Source organism: Canis lupus, chromosome 12, assembly GCF_003254725.2.
Source record: "Canis lupus dingo isolate Sandy chromosome 12, ASM325472v2, whole genome shotgun sequence".
NCBI lineage: Eukaryota > Metazoa > Chordata > Mammalia > Carnivora > Canidae > Canis > Canis lupus.
The window spans coordinates 63,407,347-63,429,659 of record NC_064254.1 but is presented as its reverse complement, the minus strand read 5'-3'; the positions used below and the strand labels follow the sequence as shown (position 1 = coordinate 63,429,659).

The window sequence follows — 22,313 nt, the reverse complement described above, 5'->3', positions numbered from 1 at the left end:
GCCAAGCTGAGGGGATGGGTAGATGCCCTGTGTGGTACTTGCACTATTTTGCATTGTCACTCTGTGCGCTGAAAATTGCAGTGATGTGATTATAAACTGACAGTGTTCTGGGTGCCAGGTGGATCACCTATAGGCATGAAAAGATATTTTCGGAGTTGAGGTACGTAAAATCTTACTCCACATCAGCATTAACAGGTGGACATTTGCAACCGATTTTTTAAAATAAATTTATTTTTTATTGGTGTTCAATTTGCCAACATATAGAATAACACCCAGTGCTCATCCCGTCAAGTGCCCCCCTCAGTGCCCGTCACCCATTCACCCCCACCCTCACCCACCTCCCCTTCCACCACCCCTAGTTCGTTTCCCAGAGTTGGGAGTCTCTCATGTTCTGTCTCCCTCTCTGATATTTCCCACTCATTTTCTCTCTTTTCCCCTTTATTCCCTTTCACTATTTTTTATATTCCCCAAATGAATGAGACCATATAATGTTTGTCCTTCTCCGATTGACTTATTTCACTCAGCATAATACCCTCCAGTTCCATCCACGTCGAAGCAAATGGTGGGTATTTGTCGTTTCTAATGGCTGAGGAATATTCCATTGTATACATAGACCACATCTTCTTTATCCATTCATCTTTCGATGCAACCGATTTTGATCATTAGGAAACACTGATTTTAACCCCTATTAAGGAAATGGTAGCTTACCTCACAAAGAATTTCATCGTTCTTGTTACTAAACCTGTATTATAAAAAACTATACTCAATTATTATTATGTTTTGAGTTTTGCCGACAAAATTGCAAAAATCTGTTATCACTCTTGCTGGACAGTAGTTTCCCTCCTTTACCTGCAGGAGATACATTCGAAGACACCCCCCCCCCCCGCCCCAGTGGATGCCTGAAATCACAGATAGTATCGAATTCTATGCATAGCATGATTTTTCCTATACCTACATACCTGTGATAAAATTTAATTTATAAGCTAGGCCCAGTAATAGAGTAACAAGAATAACTAATGGTAAAATGGGATAATTATAACTATATACTATAATCAAAGTGATGCGAATGTGATTTCTTTTGCTCTGTCTTAAAATATTGTACTGTATTCACCCTTCTCGTGCCGATCAGAGGCGACAAAATACCTACATGATGAGATGAAGTAAATGACGTAGGCATTGTGATGTAGTGTTAGGCTACTATTGACCTACTGGCAATACAGCAGCAGGAAGATTATCTACTTCCAGCCCGTGGTTGATGGTGGGTAACTGAAACTATGGACAGTCAGGGACTACTGTAGGATTATCCTCATATCCTTGATTTTTGCCTCTTGGCCCACAAAGCCTAAACTATTTACTATCTGGTTCACAGAGAAAGTTTGTTGACTCCGCTCTACAATAAGACTTTACACCTAAGATCTGTTTGAGGTTTTATTGTGGTTTATTTAGGTTTATTTATTTCCCCCACCATCTCATATGGTCTTTACAACTTTATGAGGTGGTTAAAAGAGATACCATTATCTTTATTTTATGTAGCAGTTTTTCAAGTTGAGAGAAGTTGACAGGTATGTCCTGTTACTTGAGTAGCCCTCTTAGTTTCACAAATGTACATTAAATAACCACAGCCATCGCTTGAGGGTAAAGCATTGTGGTGCTTTGAAGATGATCCAGATGCCTGCTATAGTAATTTTGTCTTAGACGATGAGGAGAAATGATATCCCCGGTAAGAAAAGAGTCTTTACTTTGGGTGGAAGGAAGAGTCAGGACTGTAACTCCTGCTTCTAGAGATTCAGGGTCTGGGGAAACCTAATATGGTGGTCCATAATGATGCTGAAGTTCCAGCATTTGGCTTGACTGAATACGGATGTTCATTTTGACCCAGTGTTACGCGTTAAATTGCATGCCACCAAAAGAGGTTGAAGTCCTAACTGGTACCTGGGAGTGTGATCTTATTGGAAATAGTTCTTTATAAAAATGAGAAATGTAAAAGGAGGTTATGAGGGTGGGCCCGAATCCAATAGGATTGATATCTTTCTAAAAGGGGGTTTTGGAGGACACCTGGGTGGCTCAGTGGTTGAGCGTCTGCCTTTGGCTCCGGGCGTGATCCTGGGTTCCCAGGATCGAGTCCCACATAGGGCTCCCTATGGTGAGTTGGCTTCTCCCTCTGCCTATGTCTCTGCCTCTCTCTCTCTCTCTGTCTCTCATGAATAAATAAATAAATAAATAAAATCTTAAAAAATAAATAAAAGGGGGATTTGGACGCAGAGACAGATATGTAGAGGGAGGACAATGTGCAGAGACAAGGGAGCATGCTATCTAAAAGCCAAGGCGTGCCCGAGGCCACCAGAAGCTAGACGAGAGGCCCGGAACAGAACCTCCCTCACAGCCCTCAGAAGGAACCAGCACCGCCAACATCCTAATCTCGGACATCTAGCCTCCAGAACCGTGAGACAATACATTTCTGTTTAAGCCTCCCAGTTTGTGACGCTTCATTACAGCTGTCACAGGAAACTCCTACACCCACGGCCTCCCTAACACGATGGGTATGCTTTGGGGACAGTATGTGACAGTAAACTGAAGAGCTTAGCAGTGAAGACTTGACTGGGTCCTGCCCCTGGGCTGGGCAGTTCTGACTCAGTGGGCAAGAATGACCAGAGTGTACAAGAACCGAGAGCAAAGCACACAGAGCTTCCGTGTTAGGCTGAGTGGCAATGTTTGTTGTGACCTGGTCAGACTCTGGATCTCGGAACCGTTTGGGGCCTGCATCTGCCCCTGGACTTGGGAATAATTTTCCAGATCCTTGCTCAAGAGGAAGTTACCAGATGGCTAGTGAACGGAGCAGGTTAAATCTTAAATACTTTTCAAAAAGAGATGTTACTCCCCTTTGTTTTCTGGTTTGAGAAACTGCTTGTCCAGTTAAATTTATAAGTTAGGGATTGTCTGTCTCCACGCTAGTTCTGAGATGGTGCAGGCAACAGGACCACAAAAGAGTAGTCACAAACAAAAACACAGATGTCAGGATCTGACCCCGGCCAGGCTCATCCCACCACACTGTGATCGGTTATGGGCTTTTTGCTGACTTACACATAGTCCCAGAGATGATCTTCACCAAAAGACTGAATTTTCATGAATTTTGTCAAGAATTACAATATTACTTACAGAAGTATATTCACTTGGGAAAGGTTCAAGCATTTCAAAGCCTATTCACAATTCAAACCACTTATTCACCAATTTGGTTCGTTTTATTAGAACTTATTAAATTTCTCCTGAGCACTGTTGGTGTTGACAAGCAATAAATACAGCTATTTGTTGTTTCTCACTATTTTATCCTCAAACTTGAGTTTCTCAGCATTACACAGAGGGATGCTTTTTGGTGGGTCTACTATAGACGTGAGTGCATGGGTGTCTCCCCATTCCTCCACCGTCTTCTCAGGAAGCCACTCACAGGAGAGTGTCCACTTCCATGGTTGGAATGAGTCCTTAAAACACCAAAATGTCATTTCAGTTAGCTATAATATATTCACCAAGCATTTGTGAACAATTTTTCGTCTGAGCCACTCTCGAATGGCACCCTAGGTTGACAGCTCAGTCATGAATAAATTTTCAAATTTCTCCTCCATCTCTGGACGTATTTTGGGAACCCCTTCTGTTTGAAGCACCCAAAGCATCAAGGCACATTAGCAGTATTTTTGAAAGCACAGAGTCGAAGCTGGAGTGAGTATGACCCAGTACGTGTTGCGGGCTACGCAGGACAGTCTATATTTAGGAGAATGAGCAACCCCGGGACAATATGAACTTGAATTTCATCATGTCTGTTGTCATCACAAAATAAAGGTAGTGAGAGTCTAGTACTTGCTTCCTCCAGGCCAAGTTGGAGTAATGACCTGTCTGGTATTAGTAATGGCTTAGCCGAGTTTGTCATTGATGTTTCCTTCTCTGATTCTCCCCCTCCTTTCCTCCTGCCTCTTGCAGTTTGACTTACTGGCGTGAAAACCAGGGGAAAGGAAGCAGAGGCAGAGAGGATCCTCACTAAAGGCGACGCATGGCAGAAGCAGAGGAGAGTCATGGAATCAAGCGATGCGTGAGGCAGAGGTTGTTGTGCACGCCCCATGCAGGTGGTGAAGCAAGCAGCTTCAATTAATGAAAGAAGAAGCACTCAGCTCTAAGACAGAGGCAGTATTACAGAGGGAAACAACCTTCCAGAAGATGGAGGTCTCATTCCTGGCTTCAACATTGCTCAAGAAGCTCTTGAATACGTCCATCCTTGCACACTCTGGGCTTTCATGTCTTGTGGGAAACTGAAGAACACGGGCTTGGAGCTTTCCAGAGACATTTGTGTGTACCTGTTGGTGTGTGTGAGTGTGTGTGAGTATACGTGCACTTGGGGTTGCGTGCGTTGGGGGTGGGGGATGGCAATGAGCGGAGCCGTAGGATCAAGCTGGTTTTTCTAAAAGTGGTAGGATCAAGCTGGTTTTTTTCTGGAATCCAAAAAAGTCAGAATTTTTGGATTCCAGACCATTTGCCTGGCACTGGCGCTGGCGCTGGCAATTACTATTGCACTTGAGTCTGAAGATAGTCTGGAGGCGGAATTTCTTTTTTCTCAGGGGACTTCAGTCTCTCTCTCTCTTAAGGTGTTCAGCTGGTTGGAGAGGGCCTACCCCCACTGACATGGATTATTTCATTTAGTCTGTGCTGTTATCTCACAGAATAAATAGCATTTGTGACCATTCTATAGATAAGAAACCCGAGGCTTAACAAAGTGTATTAGTGTTCTCTGGAGAAACAGGATCAGTAGGATGGTGTGTGTGTGTGTGTGTGTGTGTATTTATCTATCTAGTGAGAGATTTATGTTAAGGAATTGGTTCACGTAATTGTGGAGGCCTGGCAGGTCTGAAATCTGCAGAGCACACTGGCAAGCTGAGATGCAGGGAAGAGTTGATGCTACAGCTTGGGTGGGAAGATAGTCCAGAGATAGAATTTCCTCTTTCCCGGGAACTCTGTCTTTCTGTTAGTTTTTTTTTTTTTTTTTTTTAAAGACTTAATTTATCCATTCATGAGAGATACACAGAGAGAGGCAGAGACACAGGCAGAGGGAGAAGCAGGCTCTATGCAGGGAGCCCGATGTGGGACTCAATCTTGGGACCCCAGGATCACGCCCTGAGCCAAAGGCAGATGCTCAACCACTAAGCCACCCAGGCGTCCCTCTATTGAGGTCTTCAACTGATTGGATGAGGACTCCCCATACTGGGTAGGGAATCTGCTTTAATCAAAGTCTACTGATATAATGTTAATCGCATCTAAAAAAAAAAATGCCTTCACAGCAATATCTAGACTCGTGTTTGACCCAACACATGGGCACTATGGCCTCGCCAGCTTGACACATAAACTTAACCCTCACAGAGAAGTGCAGCCCATGCCACGCCACTGTAAAATAAAACCAAAGTTGGAACTCGGACAGCCTGACATCACAGTCCACCACGGCCTTCTCACCTAGGCTGGTGGTTGCTGGCATGGCTGTGTGCAAAGGGCCCGGTGTATCCAGTCTCAGAAGTCTCAGCAGAAAAACACGACCATGGGATTTCTGTTCTACTCACACTTCCTGGGAGGGGAGTGACCCCAGGGATAATGTATCCCAAAAGCTCTTAGCATGATGTGAGTAAGTGTCAGTAGTACTAAAAATATGGGGTCATTTCTTCCCCCTACTCTTGTTTAAAATGATTTCATTGGGAATGTAAATCAGCACAACCCTTTTTCAGAGGGCAGTGCGAAATTTTCTTTTGAAATAAAAATGTGAGCTCCCTATCTTACAGTCCCATTTCTAGGAATTTTATTTTATAAACAGACAAACACTATAATAAGGATGCTATTACAACATTACCTCAAAGGCACACACACACACACACACACACAAATTGGAAATACTGTAAAGTGCCCAGGAATAAGGGAACATGCAACAAAATGATGGCAAATCCATACTATGAACTACAATAAGGTTGTTAAAAAGAATGAGATGCTGCGATACAGAATACTTAAAAATGTTTAGGATATATTAAACGATGAGAACAATATGTCACACTGCATGTTGGAATGGCCTCATTTTTTGAAAGAAAGAAAACTCTGTGTATATATTGATAAATATAGACAGATATCAATGTATATGTATTTTACTGGCCCCCCTGCCAGATAAGATAAGAAGGAAGGAAAGAGGCCTCTCTCTTTGTCTATGCTCTGTATATTTTTATATTTTCTGAATATGTTACAACAAAGTTTCCATTTCTGTAGGTATTTAGTTTGTTACTAATTTGCCTTTGAAATACATCAAATGAAGATTTAAAAATTAACATTTGACTTTGGTCTGTTTTTTTTTTTTTAATATTAGTTTTACTACTCTCTCCCACCCCCATTTAGGGGTCTATACTAATTTTTATAGCTTTGCTAACAATGTATCTGGAGGAAAATAAGAAGGAGGGGTCTCACATGGCTTATGAAAAGATGAAACCACTTTGACTTTATAGGGACATTTTGGGAGGACTTCCCCTAACCTGCTCTCTCAGCCGACACACATTATGGCACCTACAGCCACGTGATTTGGGCAGATCTTATCTTCTCTGTGTCTGGCAATACCCGAACTGGTGGAGAGATGATGGTCTTTAGATTAGGGCAATCTCTTGCTGTTACACGGAGACAGAGGTGTGAGTGCCGGTGCTGGCCCACTGGGAAACAAAGCCCTCAGAGAGACTTTAATGGCCTTCTGTAATAATAATAATAATAATAATAATAATAATAATAATAATAATAGATTTTCCCTTTGTAATATTGAGCTACTAGGATGGGATTCTCATCTAGCACATAAAGAGATAATGGATTTCAGGCAGAGACTGTATTTCTGTTTCCACCTATTGCTCTGAAGAGCTTCTAGAACTTTCTACCTAATCAGAGCTGACCGTTGAGTAATTAATATCGGAGTGGTGTTGACCGTCAGTTGAAAGCTTCCTGGGGACAACGGCTGGTCTCTGTTCATCTCAGTGCCCCCTCACACCACTCTGTGCATCTGTGTAGTGCATACTTCTGGGTCAACTGAATTCATTCTCTGCAGACTTTTCTACCTAGAAAACGTTAACAATTCATATTTGATCCTGGAAGTTCCTTGTTGAGAACTCTGTAATGCCTTCTTCTGGCTAGAGCATCAAGTTTAAAACCCCTATCTTGTTCCACGAGGCCTTTTGTGTTGGGCTTACAGTCCACCAGTTACGCTGGTTCCACCACACAGGTAGTTGACAGCCAGTCTCCCTTCTGACCGGCCAGGTCTGTGCCTTTTCAAGTTGCTGAATATTTAGAACATTACTCCTACTTATATGGTCCCTGCCCACCTGTCAGCCACGCCAGCAGTCACGCTCTGACTTTATTTCCCTCTGTGCTGGGCTCCAGGACCCCTCCAGCCCTACTCATCATTCCGTGTCTCCTGCTGGGAAATCTTTGTAGTATTTCTTCACCTAGTAGTTAATCTTTCTTTGTCTTTTTACTTTAGTAGTAATCTCAAGTCTGCAGGCACTTTCCCTGAACCTCTGCTCCAGTTAGGGGTCCCTTTAGTAAACTCTCAAAGCACACTACAGTTTCCTTTAAGCATTAATCAAAACTTTAATCAAATGATGATTTAAGTAATTGTTTATGATAGTCTCCATGAGGCCAGGAAACTCCTCTTGTTCTCACAGCACCAATGTTTGCTACATAGAAGATTCTTAATAAATATTTGATAGAGTGAAAGAGTAAATAAGAGCTTGGGCCAAAGTAGCATGAATAATCAGCATCTTTTTCTAGAACTATTCAGATCCTATAAATAACCCTTGTTGAATAAGAAGAGCTTGGATTCAAGTGCTGCTTGCATACTAACTTCGGCTGTGTTTGAAATGCAATCTCTGAATTGTCTTAGCTCTATTTCAGCTAGACAGATCTACTTGGACTATTTAAGGGCTCTGCTTTACCCCCCCCCCCCCTTTTTTTACATTCCGTTTGCCCCTACCTCCTAATTGCATCCTCAATCTCTGAGGTCATGGTCAAGAATTGTTGAGTTTCACCCACATGCAAAAATTGTGTGAAAACCAACTGGGAAACAGAAATAAAAGGTAGAGCTTATTGAATTTCTTTTTGACTCTGTATCTTGACTTCTTTTGGAGCCTAGGATTTAAGTATATGTTAATCTGTCTTTTGTTTGTCTAGATCAATTATATTTTCCCATACGAAGGAGTCCTTTTGAATAATATAACAAAGCAGAATTGGCAATGCACATTCTGAATACTGTTGCCAGTATATCTTCTTCTTTTTCTCAAATTTGGCTTTAATTAGTTTTATGGCCCTTCAAGTAGTCATTTCTATGAATGTACCCTGTACTCTCTGACTCTACCAACTACCAGCCATTTCATTCAACATTAAGAGCCAAGATAAATCTCTTCATTAAACCTTAAAACACAGTTCCAAATACTCAACTAATATTCTCCAAACCAAACCAAACCAAACCAAACCAAACACATAGTAATTTTTTTTCAGAATGGAAAACACATTCTTCTTTGGGCACTATCAATGTTTATTTTTATTTATTTTTTGTTGTTGTTTTTTTAAATTTTATTTTATTCAAATTCAATTAATTAACATATAGTGTATTATTAGTTTCAGAGGTAGAGTTCAGTGATGCATGGGTTGCATATAACACCCAGTGTTCAATACATCACGTGTCCTCCTTAATGCCCATCACCTCACCCTCCTTCCCTCCAGCAACCCTCAGTTTGTTTCCTAGAGTAAGAGTCTCTTATGGTTTATCTCCCTCTCTGATTTCGTCTCATTTTATTTTTCCTATCTTTCCCCTATGATCTTCTGTTTTGTTTCTTAAATTCCACATATGAGTGGTATCATATAATTATCTTTCTCTGATTGACTTATTTCACTTAGCATAATACCCTGTAGTGCCAGGATGCCCGGGTGGCTCAGCAGTAGAGCATCTGCCTTTGGCTCAGGGTGTGATCCTGGGATCCCAAGATCAAGTCCCACATCGGGCTTCCTGCAGGGAGCTTGCTTCTCCCTCTGCCTGTGTCTCTGCCTCTCTCTCTGTGTCTCTCATGAATAAATACAATCTTTTTTTTTTAATAAATAAAATCTTAAAAAAAATACCCTGTAGTGCCATCTGGGTCATCGCAAATGGTGAGATTTCATTTTTTTTTTGATGGCTGAGTAATATTCTACTGTATATACATATACGACATCTTTTTAATCTATTCATCTGAAATGATGTGTTCATTTTCTAAGGTTTTTCCCAAGCTGAGATGGTTCCCCCACCCCTCAATGTGTATACCTTTGGAATCATTAGATAAAGCCAAATTCCCTAAGCAGATTTTAGTGTAACCATATGGAGGATAAAGAATGATGGTGAGCAAGAGAGAATAACACTCTTCTTAAAGAGAGACAAAAGAGCGGAGCTGGCTTCTCCCTCTGCCCCCTGCTTGTGCCCTGTCTCAAATAAATAAATAAAATATTTTAAAAAAACCCAAAACTTAAAATGAGAGTATTTGGCGATAGACTTTATAGGGAAATGATTTTGTATGTTTCTCTGTTTTCAAAGGTATAGTCCAACTATCAATGTCAGAATGCTTTTGGTTATAAATTTTAAAAACTCAACCAAAAATAATGTAGCTGTAAGAAACATCTGTATCCCACATTACAAAGTATTTGGAAGTTTGATGGTTCTAGATTTCTTTAATTTGGTGTTTAGATGATATTATCAAGGTCTCAGTTTCTCTCCATCTCCCCCCTGTAAGGCATTGACTTGTCTTTTGGCTGAATTTTCTCATGGCCCCAAGATAGCTGCCATTGTGCCCACGCTCAAATGCAGACAGCAAGATCCAGAGGAATCTTGTTTCCTCTCGTGTGTCTCTTGTCATCAGTAAGGAACACTTTGCATGAGTTCCCAGCATATTTTGCATCTCACTGTTAGGGGGAAGAAGGAAGGCACAGGGAGAAATAGCAGTTTAGTAGGCAACAAAAAGTGTGTCACAAAATTGGAGTTAAACATGCTAAGCACAGATGGGCTTTCCTAGGAGAGAGGGGTTGTCTTATATGCATGATTATTGGCAATATTTGGCTTCAGTCTTTTCCCATTTTCACAAAGGGATGAAGCAATTTCTTTTTTTGGGCATGAAAACCAGGGAGAGAAGGGCTGTTCACAGAAAAATGAATTTTAGGTGATAACTCAGGTGATTCTTTTTTCTTTCTTAAGCTTACTGAATGAGACAGGTAAGAATCCGATCTAGCTTCTATACCTCAACCTCTCTCTGAAGCAGAATGAAGAAAATGCTTGAGAAGCTTATGGGTTTCTTGGTCCTCCTGTAGGAGAAGGGATAAAACAGCAGCAAAATAACTGGGGGGGAGGGGGGGAGGTGTGAATTGTGGCATAAAGACAGGAGGAGAGCAGATGGCTATATAATCCAGAGATGCAAAGGCTGCAGTGTCCTTAGGTGGGTTTTTTCAGGGTCCACCACTCCCACCATCCTCTCATACTGTCAATCTCCCACATTCCCTGGTTTTGTCCTGAGAGGGGATACTCATGCATTTCTCTTCGCGTTATAATGACCCTAGTTCTTGAAAAATGACTAATAAAGGCAAAAAGAAAAGCTACTGTGAGAAAACCCAAAAGGGAGTAGGGAGAGAGGGGAGAGAAGAAACCTCCAGCACCCAAGATATTTCCGAATCAGAAAAGAAGAGGTTAGTAAGCTTAGGGAAATTTGGTATCAAATTAAAAAAAAGTCTATTTTCTGTATCTTCTTTAAAAAATATCTGTTATTCTGGGGTAGAAGTCAAATGGTTTAAAGAGAGGAAATGGGATATAAGATGGTGATTTTTCTCAATTTTGGCTTGAAAGAAAACCTTCTGATACTCAGTACTCAAGTGGTGATTACATTCAAGTCATTTAATTTTGCACTGTTTTTTTTTTTTTTTCCATCCTTGGATTCTCTAGTTCCCCACATAGTTTTATTTTTAAAGCCTTTGTACAAGACAAAGTGACCAAAGAAGAGCTGTTTTTTTAAAAAAAGGGTTTGAAGTTTGTTTGCTTAACAAAGTGTTTGCAGTCATAATTAGGTTGCATATTAAAGTTCAAAACCATCTCGTGTTGGAAGTGACTGAAAATTGTTACCATCTGATGACTTTGTGGGCAGAGCTTTCACAAACGATGCTGCACGCACGGAGGAATAAAGACCCAATTTCTGGGCATTGCCCTGGGATGGATCCAGGGTCTGGGCAACACTCAGACTGCAGATTTCCCATAGTGGCATCATGGATCTTAAACCCAACTGTCATGCTGCTGTGGCCTTCATCTGTTGGCGTCATCCCAACTTGAGTCAGTTTTATTGCTATTCTCATCTCTTTAGAGCTCTCTGATCTCTAGTCCACCTACCTATCATGGGACCAGAGGAGCCATGACAAGCCCTGGGTGCAGCTCTGTAACTCTCACCATGGAAAATCCATCTCAAAGCCAGGTTTTCTGGGGGAGAGAGAGAAAGAGAAGGAAAGAGAGAGACTGGTTAGGGTGTCCGGGATGAGTCAGCTCCTCATCTGTTGTGTTGAAAGGCAAAACTGTCTTTAATTTTAACAGTGCCCCACTTCCATCTTCACTGGCATATGAAGCCTATTTGGGAACAGAAAGAGAAGTTTTATATGCCACATTTCAAACATCTTGCCTCAGGCAGGAACCTTACCATTTCTGGGACAAAAATCTCTTTGTTGGTCTCCACACCTGAGTCTTTTATTTCTACTTAGAAGAAATGGAACAATAGAAGTTTGTGTGTTCTGATGATGAGCACAAGGCAAGAATTAAGAGCTAAAAAACCCTGTGATGGGACATAATTATGCATGAGCTAGTTCAGATGACCATGATGTTTGGAGCTACCACAGTCATGGTGTTTGCTGAATATAATTTCACGTGTAGTTTCAGGTCTAAATCAGGAAACCCAGGTTTACACTGAGTAAGAATGAGGATGGATTTTTTTCAATATTCGAATCATAATTTAACTTGTATCAACTTGAAGATGGATCTTGGTTATTGTCTCATTAATCTTGAATATTGGTGGCTGATCCCACTGATTTTTTTTTTTTTAGGATATTCTGCGTGAAAGGCAATGTTTGCTAGTGTACCCATTCTGCTTAATAAAATAAACTAAAAAAATGGGGTCAGAATTTGGGAGAAAGCCAACACAATGACAAAAGAAACAACTAAGTCTTTGGTTTTGTGATTCAAGACACAGAACAACTTTAGACAAAAATAAGAAGGGTAAAATATAAGTTTGACTTTACAATGAGCAGAATGTTTTGGGGGAAGGTCAGGTAGAGGGAGCACATCGCTAAACAGAATTCTGCAGAATTTTCTAGAAACGGATTTTGGAAGATTTATTTGAAATCTACATCAAAACCAGGTGCTTTCAGCAATCCATAACAAATGAGCATTGTCCCTCTCCCTTCTTACCCTATGATAACAATAACTAGAAAATGGCAACAACTGGACATTAGTCATTGTGACACTGTACAAGGACCCCTGCAATATAGATGGTGGATGCATCACTGTCCTTGGAGAATGGAGTCAATGTGAACCAGTGATACCACAGTATATACTAACTTTGCAAAGTGACCCATTATTCATGAGCATCTATTAAAAGTCACTAGGATCTGGTCGTATGGAAATAATACAGCCACGGGGAGAACTCCCAAGTCCAGTGTTTACTGAGATAATATCCCTTAATTCAGTGAAGGTTTAAAATGACAAATGGGATTTGGCATCTTCTAAACCAAACTTCATTACTTTGTTTAATCAATTTGAAGTGTTTGAGTGTTTATTGCTTTTTAATATATTACGACCACATGACCCTAACTCAAAAATTAAATGTATTACATACTAGCCAAAAAAAAAAAAAAAAAGTCCCAAATGTTTCAAAAGGAATGGTTTTTAGTGATATTCTACAGAGGGATCATGAAATTAAAATTCCAGGCTTCGAAGAATGGTTATAAGGATGAGTTGTTATACCTCTGGGAAAATGTGTCTGAGGCCCGTGAAAGTTGCAGATATTGAAATCTCAGGTATCTATATACTCTGTTCTTATAATCATTCACCACTCCCCTGTGATAGATTCCAGCTATCTGGAATAGCTGGAATCTGACTCTTGAGTCATAGCTCTAGGAGATAGCCAGACAAGCTCCCCGTTGAATGGATTGTTTATTTGGAAGGACTAAAAGAGAAATGAGTTACATGGCAAATGAGTCCAGGGAACATACATTGACCCAGTTCTTTAAACTCAGAATCAAGAAGGAAAATCTGGTACTTTGTTAATCCACCCATGAATGACTACCACAGGACATTAAAGTGATCAATGGGATTAAACTGAGTGAAAAGTCTATTGCAACTAGTTGATCAAATTGGCTGAGTATGGTACTGTACAAGTAGGAAACAACACTGTATGTTCCTCACACCTAACTTTTACATCTGGTCTATAGATTTTCTTTTTTTTTTTTCTTTTCCTAAACAGTATCTTTGGAAGATCCCTCTCCAGTTCAGGGCACTTCAGGCAGGGTCAATGTCCAGCCTGAACAGTGCCTAATAGAGTTATACCAGTTACTTATGGCCAGTGTGCATCCTGATTGGTCAATGCGCATTCTGTCCTAGCTGGTAAACATACTAAATGTCACCTTCACCTTCTGATATTAATGAACAGTCATGCTTTCAGCAGTGAAAAATTTAGACTTTGTCTAATGTTAAAACTCTAATTTCTTTTTTTTTTTAAAGATTTTATTTATTCATGAGAGATACAGAGAGAGGCAGAGACATAGGCAGTGGGAGAAGTAGGCTCCCCATAGGGAGCCTGTTGTGGGGCTTGGTCTTAGGACCCCGGGATCATGACTTGAGCTGAAGGCAGATGCTCAACTACTGAACCACCCAGTTGCCCCTAAAACTCTAACTTCATACCAATTCAAATCTTTTCCCTTTCCACACCACCAGGCTCAATCCAGTCTATGAAACATGCAAGAAATACATGTAGATTCTTTACTATTTCTTCACCTTTCCTACTATTCCCAGGTATTTTCTGTTCCTGGCTCCTCTAGGCTAGAGAAGAGAGAGAAGAATATAAGGTGAGGTAAAGAGAAAAAAATATCTTACTTGGCCATTGCTGTGTTGCAATCTGTCAGTGAGCCTCTCCATATAACAGGAGCCCAATTATGGATTCTTTCTCTCATAGGGTACTGTCTTGGGTATTCTGGATGGGCCCATCAGCCTCCTCCTACATCGCTTCTAGTACAAGGGGTTGGAACATGAAAACTATACTTTCCAGACTTTTTTTGCAGGTACATTTCTTGATGTGAATTCATTTTTATCAATTGAATTTACTTCTTGGATATGGAAGGCAGGAATGAGGTGGGGATCATCTTTCTGAGGTTTGGGGCTATGGTTTCTAACAAGGAAGATGGTGGAAACATGAAGCTTTCCTGCAGTAGTGTTTCTGTGCCTATCTCCACATTCTTGTATGCAGAAAAGTAGCAATGGATGTGGCTTTCACTTCTAGCTTAAGTGATGGGCTCAGAAATGCTAGCTCCCTTAGTGGGTCAGTTCTGTATCCATCTATACACATCACTCCAGGAGGTTTCCTTCTTCAGTTCTAAGATTTTGCAAGCATTTGTATTGACTGATGCAGATGCTTTTGTGGGTTTTTGATGAGACCACTGTTCTCTTCCCCAGAAAAACTCCAACATTACCTTTCCTAGAGCAGGGGATTGTCCTCTGGCTGACTGCTTGCCATGCCAGCCCAGCTTCTCCAAGTGACAGGGCACCTACACAGACTTTCTATTATTTAGACTTTTCCAGGTAAGAATGGATACCAGTCTTGTATTGCAGGAAATGCAGGCCAAATTTTCCCAAGAACTCTGCAAACAACTAGGCTCTGTCCTGGATCTCTGTTTAAAGAATGTATGAGAAAGGGTTAGGAAGTGTGTGAGTTGGATAAGATGTCAGCATCCTTTCCTGACAAGACCCACACTCTATATAAACAGTCCTTGTAAAGGCCCTTTTCGTTCATCTTGAATTAAGGGAAACACCATACTCTCCTCCAACAATGCCCTTCAAAGAAAGCCTCCCTGTCATATATTTCTGATTATGATAAGGGCTACTTCCATGGCAGGCGCTGTAGAGCTAGTTTAATATCTCTCTTTAGAAGGTGGGGATAATTGTCACCTATGACCTCAGTTGAAAGGCTTTGGGACCTCAGTTGAAAGGGAGGTAACAGGGGGATGGTTCTCACTTAGCATCTAGTTATACTACTCTGGCTGGTGTTCCCGACTGAGACCAGTACCCTGCTTTGAGGGTTGTTTGGGGAAGGGGAGGCTGGTGGCCAATTGAACAGTTAATAAGAGTGTCTTCAGCAGCATTGAAGTGGAACCACCAACTTGGAACAACCTTTTAACCAAAACTCTTACCATTAAAACAGTGTTTATTTTCCATGCCCGTTCCCATTACAAGCTTTGCATTTTAAAAATTATTTGCTGTATTTTTTTTCATGTTTGCATTTTTTTTTCCTGAAGAAGGTAATGGTAAAATCTGAAATGGAACCCAACAGACAAGAGATCTTGAAGGTTTACTAGTCATTTAAAAAGTAATGTGGCTGTATTTTATTTTATTTTATTTTTTTTAGATTTTACTTATTTTAAACAGAGAGTGCACAAGTAGGGGCAGAGGGAGAGGAAGAGAATCTTAAGGTTCCTTGCACAGAGCCCAGTGCAAGGCTTGACCTCACGACTCAGAAATGATGACCTGAGCCGAAACCAAGAGTCAGACGCTTAACTGACTAAGGCACCCAGGTACCCCATAATGTGGCTGTATTTTAAAAACATCTCAAAATGAAACAAACAAAAAGACAGAACCCAGGAATATTTGTATTGAAAAAGAATAGGCTAACAAGGAATTCACATGTGTGTGCTTCAATTTCCTAAAATATAAAATGAGTGATTAGTGAACCAAATTCTCTTCCAGCCCTGACAGCACATGGCTTTCTAGGAGTCAACAGAACCAAAATGGCCAAGCATTAGCTCCTCAAAGGAAGCGTTGCTCAAAGAGCTCAGACTGGCTACAAACAAAATACCCAAATGAGTTGAATACTTATGTCTACACAAACACCTGCATACAAATGTTTATAGCAGCTTTATTCATAACTGACAAAATTTAGAAGCAACTAACTTGTCCTTTAGAATGTGAATGGATAGATAAATTGTAGTGCATCCAGGCAATGGAATATTATTCAGCACTAAAGAGAAATGAGCTACGGAGCCATGAAAGGACATGGAGGAAACTTAAATGCATATTACTAAGTGAAAGAAAACAATCCAAAAAGACTGCATACCTTATCATTCCAAATATGTGACATCCTGGAAAGGGCAAAAGTTCAAATATGTAAAAAGATCAGTGGTTGCCAGGGGTTAGGGGTTAGGAGTTACAGAGGAGGGATGAATAAGCAAAGCACAAAGGAATTTTTAGAACAGTGAAACTTTTCTGTATGGTTCTACAGTGGTGAATACACGTTATTAAACATTTATCAAACCCATCGTTTCACTAAGAGTGACCATTATGTAAACTATGGACTTTGGGCATTAATGATACATCAGTATGGGTTCATCAGGTATAACAAATGTACTATCGTCATATCGGATGTTACCAGCTGGGAAGGTTGTACGTGTGTGGGAGATCATCTGGCCTATATGAGAACTCTCTGTATTTTCTACTCAGTTTGTCGTGAATCTAAAACTCCTCTAAAATATGAAGCTTATTAATTAACGATATAAACAAAACATAGTTAAAGCAGCATCAACCCATGTTTTTTCCTTTTTTTTCTTGTTTTCAGAGGTAGAATTTAATAACTCATTAGTTGGCGTATAACAACCCAGTGCTCATTACATCAAGTGCCTCCTTAATGCCCATCACTTAATTACTCCATCCCTCTACCCAACTCCCCTCCAGCAACCCCGAGTTTGTTTTCTAGAGTTCAGCATCTCTTATGGTTTGCCTTCCTCTCAATTTTCATCGTGTTTCATTTTTCCTTTCCTTCCCCCACGTTCATCTGTTTTGTTTGTTGGTTTCTTTCTTTCTTTTTTTTTTAAAGATATTTTTTATTCATGAGAGACAGAGAGAGAGAGGCAGAGACACAGGCAGAGGGAGAAGCAGGCTCCACTCAGGGAGCCCGACATGAGACTCTATCCAGGGTCTCCAGGATCACACCCTGGGCTGAAGGTGGCACTAAACCGCTGAGCCACTTGGGCTGCCCTGTTTTGTTTCTTAAATTTCATATATGAGTGAAATTATATGATAGCTGTCTTTTTCTGATTGACTTATTTTACTTAGCATAATACCCTCTAGTTCCATCCAGGTCATTTCAAATAGCAAGATTTCATTCTTTTTGATGGTTAATATTCATTTTCTCTCTCTCTTCACACACACTCACTCACACACACACACACATAAAACACATCTTCTTTATCCGTTCATCTGTTCATGGACATCTGGGCTCTTCCCATGTTTGGCTATTGTGGACATTGCTGCTATAAACATTGGGGTGCATGTGCCCCTTCAAATCACTATTTTTGTATCCTTTGGATAAATACCTAGTAGTGCAATTGCTAGGTCATAGGGTAGCTCTAATTTTTAACTTTTAAGGAACCTCCATATTATCTTCCAGAGTGGCTGCACCAGTTTGCATTCCCACCAACTGTGTAAGAGGGTTCCCCTTTCTCTGAATCCTCACCAACATCTGTTGTTTCCTGACCTGTTCATTTTAGCCATGTATGAGATGGTATCCTATTGTATTTTGATTTGTATTTCCCTGATGCTGAGTGATGTGGAGGATCTTTTTCATTTGTCTGTTGGCCTGTCTTCTTTGGAGAAATGTCTGTTCAGGTCTTCTACCCATTTCTTGACTGGATTTTTTGTTTTGGGGGTATTGAGTTTGGTTGGTTCCTTATAGATTTTAGATACCAGCCATATATCTGATAAGACATTTGCAAATATCTTCTCCCATTCTGTAGGTTGCCTTTTAGTTTTGTTGACTGTTTCCTTTGCTGTGCAAACGCTTTTTATCTTGATGAGGTCCCAATAGTACATTTTTGCCTTTGTTTCCCTTGCCTTTGAAGATGTATCTAGTAGAAGTTGCTGTGGCTAAGGTCAAAGAGGTTACTGCCTGTGTTCTCTTGATTTTGATGGGTTCTTGTCTCACATTTAAGTCTTTCATCCATTTTTAAATTTTTGTGTATGGTAGAAGCAAGTAGTCCGGTTTCATTCTTTTTGCATGTGGCTGTCCAATTTTCCCAACACCATTTGCTGAAGACACTGTCTTTTTTTACCCTGGATATTCTTTCCTGTTTTGTCAAAGATAAGTTGACCATAGAGTTGAGGGTCCATTTTTGGGTTCTCTATTCTGTGTCCATGTTTGTGCCGGTACCATACTGTCTTGATGATTACAGCTTTGTAATAGAGCTTGAAGTCTGGAATTGTGATGTCCCCAGCTTTGGTTTTCTTTTTCAACATTATTTTGGCTTTTCAGGGTCTTTTCTGGTTCCATATACATTTTAGGACTGTTTGTTCCAGCCCTATGAAAAATGATGGTGGTATTTTGATAGAGATTGCATTAAATGTGTAGATTTTTTTGGGTAGTATAGACATTCTAACAATATTTGTTCTCCCAGTCCATGAACATGGAATGTTTTTCCATGTCTTTGTCTTCCTCACTTTCTTGCATAAGTGTTCCATAGTTTTCAAAGTATAGATCTTTTTTACCTCTTTGGTTAGGTTTATTCTTGGGTATCTTCAGTTTTTGGTGCAATTGTAAATGGGATTGATTCTTTGGTTTCTCTTTCTTCTGCCTCATTGTTAGTGTATAGAAATGCAACTGACTTCTGCAGTGCATTGATTTTATATCCCGCAACATTGCTGAATTCCTCTATCAGTTTTAGCAATTTTTGGGTGGAGTCTTTTGGGCTTTCTACAAGAGTATCATGTCATCTGCAAAGAGTGAAAGTTTGGTTTCTTCTTTGTTGATTTGGATACCTTTTATTTCTTTTTTTGTTGTCTGATTGCTGAGGCTAGGACTTCTTGTACAATGTTGAACAACTGTGGTGATAGTGGACATCCTATTACATTTCTGACCGTAGGGGAAAAGCCCTCAGTTTTTCCCCACTGAGGATGATATTCTCTGTGTCGTCCATGTTTCTTGAGAAACAATTACATATTAGGTAAAATAATTTGTGATAGTCCATGTTAAAGTTAAGACTATTCATGCATCACAAAAGGGTAATGTAGCCTGACAATCTTTAGCCAAATGTTTTCATGAAACTTACGTGAAAGAAATCAAGGAAGCCAGATATTAACTGAATTCAAACCCAAGGTTTAACAACTCCTAACCATTTTTTCCCAAACTGGAAGGTTAAAGATGAGCCATTGGCTGACATCCTAAGGTCTTATATGAAGAAGTAGCAATCACCTTATTTGAGAAATACAAGTTGAACTTTGAGCATGACTATCTCCCGAGTAGCAATTATTTGAATGTTGGTTCTTAGCTTATAATGTTTATGATGAAAACATGGTGAATCAGGTAGTGAATTTTTAAGACTTTAATTTACTTCAAAGAGTCATGTTAAACTGTTCCATTTTCTGTTGGTCATATCCACTCTTCTCTGAGATGAATTCTTTCAATTACAATCCAGTGGATTTGGTAATATAGAGCTTTAGTCTCTGTCTCCAGTTCTGCCAGATGTTCTCAAGATTTAATGGAAGATAGATGAGTTTATATTTTTACAACTTCACTTTTATCCATTTAAATGACCATTGTGAGCATGAAGAACAGGGTTTTGAGAGTAATCAATTCAAGAGTAATCAATATTCAAAGTATTTTTTAAGTGTATAGCATCATGATGCCCTCTAGTGGCTAACCCACAAGAAAAGTGCCTCAAAAATCTCAGGAAAGAGAAATTCTTCCTTTCTATGGATGGAATAGTGTATCTATTAAAGTACACTGTTATCTTTGATTTTTTAAATAAAAAGTAGTGGGCTTTATGTTTAGTTGCCATTGCCTTATTGACTTAGTACCTCAAAGATAAAAACATGTTAATAATAATTATTGTGTCAAAAACATTATAACCATCAGAGTGAGACCAATGGATAGGCATGGTCCACTACAATGGGTTTATCATCTTAAAGTAAAGGAATACACCTCTGAGGGACAATGAGAAAATCCTTCTGGGAGTGATTGATTTGTCACTGTTGGTTTTTTTCCATCATTGAAATGGCTGCCTTGGATTCCTAGGGAGTTAGCAGTACTGTTAAAAAAAGAAAAGAACAAAAAGTAGACCCAACTGAAAAGAAATCGGAAATTGATAATTGATCCTATTTGGTAAATGACTTATAGGAGTTGTTTCTACATTCTTCAGTTCCCAAGAGCAGCTGTCAGACTGTTTGTGTGCGTGTATTATTATAAAAGATGTTTTATAAGTCTGAATAAACATTTAATAAAATTAGCCGAGGTCTTAAAGTTGCTTTTTCTTCTAAACTTCAGATAGTTTCAAGTAATTAAAAACAAAAATGCTTATAAATCGTTGATTTGTACATTTTCCTTTATTCTATTGAAACTAACCATATTATTTACATACTTTTGAAGACATCTTTTAAATGATTTCTTCTGGACAATAAGTCACAAGCTTTACATTCTTATGTCCTTCCCTGATAAATCTACGGTTTTTCAGATAAAGTTCCATGACGATACATCCCTTTAAAGGAAAACATTTTTATATAAAGCTGTTTATATGACCTGACAGACATTAGTCTATGATAGCACTGCTTTTTGGAAAGTAACTGAAGCATTTTCTCCATAATAAACTCAACAAATATTTTTATTAGTCTCCCCCCATGCGCCTACCAGTCTGTATAATAAAGTTAACTAATTGTTGGCAGTTGGCACTGAGGAGAAAGACTGAAAAACTTATTACAACATACAGCTTGATAGATCTTATGTCCTGCCATTAAGTAGTAAGAACTTTTCAAATTTCTTTCCTTTTTACCACATCAAACATTCTAACCTCTAACCATCCCCATAAGGAAAGAATAAAAACAACAACAACAATAATAAATCCCAAAGAATCCACCAAAACCAAACAGTTCACCCCCAACCCCCTCAAAAAAGTAAAGATCTAGGGGCTGGCATTAGGAAAAATAAGATAGGATTGCTGTCTGAAGGTGAAATCTCTCCTTTCAATGCTCTGGTTCCCTAATTTGTAACTTATTCGTAACAGTGGTTACCTTTTCTCTCCAGACCCATAGGACTAAACGTCATTTCTAGCAATATATCCATCATCATAAAATTATCCTCTCATGAACTTATTTGTCAGATTCACAGGTTTGTTATAATGTACTTTTACCTGCTGTCCACAGAGTCTGTGTTCTCTTTCCTCTTTGCTGATTCTAAAGCTAATATATTCAGTGATCTTCAACTTTTCCTTTCACTTTCTAAAGGCACTGTGAATTCATCCAATCCTTTGAGTATTAAATCTGCAAATAAGTGGGTCTTGCACACACTAGATTCAGATGCCTTAGGTTTATAGGATTCTTAGAGAAGTCCAGTCACTTTCAAGCGATCCAAGGGATACCTGAGCCTACTTTTCTGAGCCTACAACAGAGTACTTCTTGGTTCTGACCCTGTCTTCCCAGTATGCTCCAATTGGCCAAGAGCCAAGGCTAGGCTGGAGTTCCTGGGATCCTTCAAGGGAGGAATTAATTAATCTGGCCGTAGATTAATCCAAACTGGAGATGGTAAATTTCTTCAAATTTTGCAACCATGGCCTGAGGCCTTGCAGGGGCACGGTGGAGTCTGGAATGGGCATTTTAACCCCTTCTTCCTGAAAAGGGAACTAAAATATATGCAAAACATTTTGAGTTGTCTTTACCAAATGAAAAAATTTTAAAGGAAAGGATACAAACCTATTGCCCAATTTGGTTTGCAATAAACTGGTCAAGTCAGGGTACTAATCGTAAAGGTGTAACTTATATCCACAAACTATTTTTCTAATTATATTGATGTTTTAAGGGTCTATAGTTTTAATTTCAATGGAGTAACAGTGAATCATATTTTAAAGTACCTAAAGTGATTATAGGTTTTGCCTGTTAAGGAGAACCAAGCAAAGAACAGAGGCAACTATTAATAGCAGAATGAAATAATGAAGCGATATTCTGATATCCACAGTGTCAAGTGTCAAGCTGACAC

General features: G+C 39.6%; 1 long non-coding RNA gene across 1 annotated transcript; it reads right to left on the bottom strand.

The window, feature by feature from the left end:
• Positions 1-9,760: 9,760 nt before the first annotated feature.
• LOC118350465 (uncharacterized) lies at positions 9,761-21,712 on the bottom strand. Its single transcript, XR_004804317.2, has 3 exons — positions 21,472-21,712; positions 11,438-11,524; positions 9,761-9,972 (listed from the first exon to the last, which is right to left on the bottom strand). It is a non-coding gene; the product is annotated as an uncharacterized LOC118350465 (long non-coding RNA).
• Between the last annotated feature and the right edge of the window lie 601 nt (positions 21,713-22,313).